Source organism: Trachymyrmex cornetzi, unplaced genomic scaffold, assembly GCF_001594075.2.
Source record: "Trachymyrmex cornetzi isolate Tcor2-1 unplaced genomic scaffold, Tcor1.1 scaffold2089, whole genome shotgun sequence".
Taxonomy (NCBI): Eukaryota; Metazoa; Arthropoda; class Insecta; order Hymenoptera; family Formicidae; genus Trachymyrmex; species Trachymyrmex cornetzi.
In genome coordinates, this window is record NW_017296731.1 from 19,781 (window position 1) to 25,754 (window position 5,974).

The window sequence follows — 5,974 nt, forward strand, 5'->3', positions numbered from 1 at the left end:
GATCATGCACAAGGAACATTATCATACTAGCCAATGGATCAGTTAGTTAGAAGTCGAAAAAGCAGGCTTCAGTGGCTCTCTCAACTATGGAGGCAGAGTATGCTGCATTTGCTGAAGTATCGCGAGAGATATTTATATATAAAGAGACTCTTAACGTACATGGGGTTTGAAAAGTTTGTGAAAGATTCTATTAGTGTATATTGTGATAATCGAAGCGCAATAGAATTATCTAAAAATACGGTATTTCATAAGCGAAGTAAACATATAGATATCGGGTATCACTTCGCTAGAGAACTCGTAGAAAAGAAAATAATAACAATTCAGTACCTAAAATCAGAATCCATGATTACAGATATTTTAACTAAATCTTTATCGAGAGTTAAACACGTTAATTGTATTTCCATGTTACAGCTAGAATAAAAATGAACGGGAGGTTTGTAGTTGTATAGCACACATCGACAGAGGGGGTCAGAATAGTGGATCCATTTGTGCTAATGGACATTATAACTAGATCTAGTAACACTTAGATAGAGGGCGATAGATAAGGTTTATACGTAAAGTTTCCAATCTATAATATACACTCTCTATGCTCTTCCATGTTCTTCTTCTGGTGGCGTCCGTCGTACATGTAATAGATTTTTCTTTTAAGTTCAGGCAACGTTTCTGTTAATTGTATAAGTTGTGTGAGAAAGCCGCATAATATATCTTGTGTACAAGCATAGTGTGTGGAAATTGTATTCTGTAACCCTCGATTCCTAACACGTATAAAATGAAAAAATTTAATTTAAATAGTAAAATTTTTCATGTAAGAACACTTACATAAAAAATTGGCGCTGCTAGATCTCGATCTCGATATAATAACATAGTATTAAGATACGAATGTAATATTTAGAAAAATAAGAAAAATAAGAATGTAATACTTAAAAAATGTAATATTTAAAAAAATAACATATTAACAAGGAAAATTAGAATCATATTAAAAAATATAAATATTTAAAAAAATAAAAAAATATGAAGCAATCCCAATGAGAGTTAAAGTATCTAGTGTGCGTAGATATGCGATTGAGTTATAGAGTCGTGTAAATTATGAACGTTGTGAATATTATTATGTTTAAGTCTGAGAAAAATATATTTAGATTTGTAAACATGCGTTATATGAAAAAGAAATAAATAATAAATTTATTCCTATTCAGTGTAAAGTTAAGATTAAATTTATTTTTACTTTTATTATTACTTTTAAATTATACTTACCTTTTATTATTTATTAATTACCATTCTAATTTTAAATAATTTTTATAGTTTTTCTTACTCAATCTGGCAGCGCCAAGTGTTTTTACATGAAAAATTTTTCTATTTAAATTTGTGATAATGTTTTGAATAATATTTTGAAAGAGAATTAAATAACCACTACTTTAGTTGGAAGAGGAAATGTCTTTATGTGTGTGAATTGTGTTATAATAATTTCATTTAAGAAGAATTTAAATCATTTGGATTTGAATAGGAAGATCCTTGAATAAGATGTTCATACGTATACTTAGGTTTCATGAAAATTAAAGATAATACCATTTGGATTAAGTAAATAATAATATGATAGTACCACTTGGTGTTTACTTTTTTATTTTGATAGTAGAATTTAACTTGGCGCCGCAGTTGTTAATATCAATTCTTTTATACAAATGATACATATAAGATTAATATTTATTATTTATTTAATTTGCCATGGTACAAAGAAATGGGATTTAACTTTGCGTCAGTTCTTGATATCAAATCTTTTATAAGAATGATATCATTAAAGTTAATATTATTTGTATAATTTCGTATCCGAATTACATGGAATTTAACTTGTCGCCAGTTTTGTTGATATTAAATCTTTTATTCGAATGATACATATCATTATAAGAGTATCCTTGAAAAAAAATTAAAGCTACTATTAACTGGCTTGGATACTTAGTATTATATAGAAAGGACCGGTTTCATGAACTCGATTAAGCCGAATCGGTGATTAACTGTCAATCATGAGTGGTTAATTCTACTAAATAGCAAACACAATTAGTCAGTTCCACGGCCAATGAAGTAATTAGAGTTGGCGAAACCCGAGGGGGTAACCACTTAATGTAATCGTGGGACATAGTCCTCGAAATCATTATAAAATTCATATGAAATCTCTATGTATAATCCGATAATTACATATGCATCCACGATAAATCATTGTATAATATTAAATAAATTCGTATATTTTACCAAATGACTTGATATATAGTGAAAAAAATTATTTGTAATCAGATGAAATCATATGATGTCATGTAATCTGTGGGACAATATTTCAGCTAGTGGTTACCCCCTCGGTGAAATCGGCCCAAATGATTCTTCACGAAAAGCACGCATGCTTAACGCTTTTTTTACCTTTTTTTAAAAATGTACGTTTGTATAAATAACATATAATATACTCAGTAAGTCGGTTGCCTATATGTACGTTTAACCGAGGGGGTAACCACTAGTTGAAATATTGTCCCACAGATTACATGACATCATATGATTTCATCTGATTACAAATAATTTTTTTCACTGTATATCAAGTCATTTGGTAAAATATAGGAATTTATTTAATATTATACTATGATTTATCGTGGTTGCATATGTAATTATCGGATTATACATAGAGATTTCATATGAATTTTATAATGATTTCGAGGACTCTGTCCCACGATTACATTAAGTTGTTACCCCCTCGCGTTTAACGCTATAATCATGGTATAAATACAAGGATATGCTTGACCAGTGCTTTTGCGCATGGTAACGCTCACCAACCAATGAGTATTGGCATCTTGCCTCCGTCATGACTACGTTATCATTACGCGGCAAATCCAAATGGTTAAAAATGAAATAAACTATGGTAGCGCGTCAATTCATTAAAATAAGCAAAAGGATTTTATGAGAATGATGAGTAACAAGTATAAATTTGTGTAATTATTTCTGCATTATTTCGGTAATTATTTTTGCATTTTTTCTCTGCACAAACCCATATTGTAGCCATACGGAACGGCTCCAAGCCGTCATTGCAGCCATATTTTAGCCGGCCTAAGTGCTCCGAACGTAACCGAGATTGTATGAATGTGATGCTTGTATGCAAGGTGATGCGCAGAGTTCTCCTAAACTCGTCCACCGGTCTAGCATACCTTTGTATTTATACCATGGCTATAATCATCTTGATCCAACGTATCAATGTATTCCACAACAAATTGGTCCAGCTTTAAAAAATAAAGTTTTTAGTAGTTTAATCAGTTGAGATAAAGTAGACGAGTCACACCAATTTTGAATAATACTGAAAATGAATTTCGTACAAAAGACCTCATACATAATAATAATTATATAAACAAAATTCCAAACATTCTTACGTAAATTCCATCTCAAAGTATGATATTAAACTTCTACAAGGGATTAACTGAATAATGGCCACAAATGGTGCATTCACTCTATCACGTAAAATGGTAAAAATTATATTATCCACCGTTTACAGTTTTTACTTTTTATTTAAAACGATTATCTGTGCAACTTATTTAAATTGCTGTTCAACATAATGTCACCAATAATTCTTAGGCAAACGAGAAGATGCCTCAATAATCAGTCTTTAAAGTATGATTCAAATTAATACAATTGCTATACCAAACTGGTCCAGCTTTCAAAATTAAAGTTTTTAGTAGTTTAGTCAGTTGAGGTAAAGTCGACGAGTTGCACCAATTTTGAATAATACCTAAAAAATGAATTTCATAAAAAAGGCCTCATACATAATAATAATTAGATAATAATAATATTACTTATAATATTACTTATAATATTACTTAATAATATTACTTAATAATACTTCAGAATGGATATGCAATAGCTCCTGACAGACTTGGGAAATTGTTCGTTGCGGTTAAACAGAGATGTAACCTTACGTGAATTTGACAAAGTTCCAAATTTTGTTCCAAACATTCTTACGTAAATTACATGATTGAGAATTCATTAAAAAGATTTTACTTTACCACAACCTCGACAAGAAATTTTTCATCATTAGATGCATTATGAAACGTACCTTTAAACCAACGCTTCATACGTTTGACGCTATAATCATCCTGATCCAATCAATGTATTCTACAATCAATTGCATAATTACAATATTTTTCAATAATGCAGCTGTTTTACTCAAAATTGTAATCTCTGTGTAACTCTCAACTTTCTCATCTGGACATACTTCAAGTTAAATATCAGACAATAGTGGCATCAATAAATTCTATAGGTAAGGTTTCTTTCTCACAATTATCTATCGTGATCATATCTTCGTCGAGATTCGCAAACGGAGGCATAATCGATTGTGTACCTGTACAAAGTTTCCTCTAGTTAACAAAAAATAGAGGTAAATTCCTGTAGTTAACAAAAAATAGAGGTAAATAAATTAGCTAAACATTCCAGAACTTTAATTCTCCATTTTACATCAGTACTTTTGGAACGTAACATTGTTATTAATTGTGCCACACAGGGCTACCTTCATCATTTTATGTAACCTACAACATATATACCCAAAAAATTAGGTAATATTTTATGACTATCTTTCGCCAACGCGCGCGCGCCCGCACTATTACAATTTTGTACAAGCACATCTAAGAAAAGTAGAGAATCTTCTTTCATACGTGAACCGATATGTGTCATTGCATATCTCAGTGTCTGTCTCACAGTTGAAAAATTCTAGAAATACACACATTACAAGTTACATAATAATGTACGTACAAGGTCGAATTATAATGCACTAAATAATTAGGTTTATGCAAGACACCAACATTCGGTAATTGTCGAATTTAGCCTCCTCACCTCCTCGAGGTTGATACAATAAAATAGATTCATTCGACGTATTTTTGCACTACATAAAAAATGTATCGCTTTGCCCCGCGAACCGAGTTATTAATTGCTTTAATTAAAGTTGACAGATATCCAGATTAGGAAATCTGTTGCATCGATGGCATAGATTAAACAAATTTTCTGCTTTACAGACGAATATTTAATCAAGACAAATACTCTGTTGTAAAAATAAAAACGAAGAATGTGATTTTAAAGCAGAGAATTTGTGTAATTGAAGCAGAAAATACTTATTCTAGTTTCAATTACATGTTCTCATGTCCTTCTATGCCATCGATATGACGGATTTCCTAACCTGAATAGTGATCAATTTTAATGATTAATATATCTCGGTCCACGGGGTAAAGCGATACATTTTTTTTTGCCAGATTCGTTCATTTCGTGTAAAAACGTGTCGAGCAAGTCTCTAATTTGTGTATGTAGAAGTAGAAAATCACTTACGTGTTCCTCTATGCCATCGATGTGAAGGATTTCCTAACCTAATCAACAGCCACAGAAAACAAACACATGTGTGATGTGATCATGCACATTGCTAGCGCCACATTTGCTTCTTGCGCCAAAAATTTCAAAAGGACATTATCCCCACCACTTTGTAGCGGCGACGACGATGACGTCGACGACGACAATGACGTTTCTTAATATAAAAGTTTCAGATTCGTATTTTGCGTCACAATATCTCCGCTCGTAGAGCACGTAGAGAAAAAGTAAAAACACTTTCATTATATATCCCGAGCGATTGCAATCGATTGAGGACACTTAGAACTTGATTGGTTCAGCCCTTATTGAGATCCGATAATCTCGATCTGCCGCAACTCGCCGGCTCGCGCAAAGTAGCCACGGTAGTGGAGCTGCGCGTAGCTTAGCGCCGAGACACTACCAGTGTCTCCAGATTTTAATAAACATTATTTTACATTATAATTTTTCACTTGAAATAAATGATTGAAGAAACATTGTTTAAACGTTTATTTAATGTTTATTTTGAATTTATTTTTTATTTGAAATAGTGGTTTGAAAAAACATTTTTTAACGTTTATTTAACGTTTATTAAATATTTATTTTTCATTAATTATTCATTTGAAAT

General features: G+C 31.3%; 1 pseudogene; it reads right to left on the reverse strand.

The window, feature by feature from the left end:
- Positions 1 to 3,540: 3,540 nt before the first annotated feature.
- LOC108759839 (uncharacterized) lies at positions 3,541 to 4,346 on the reverse strand (annotated as a pseudogene).
- Positions 4,347 to 5,974: the final 1,628 nt, after the last annotated feature.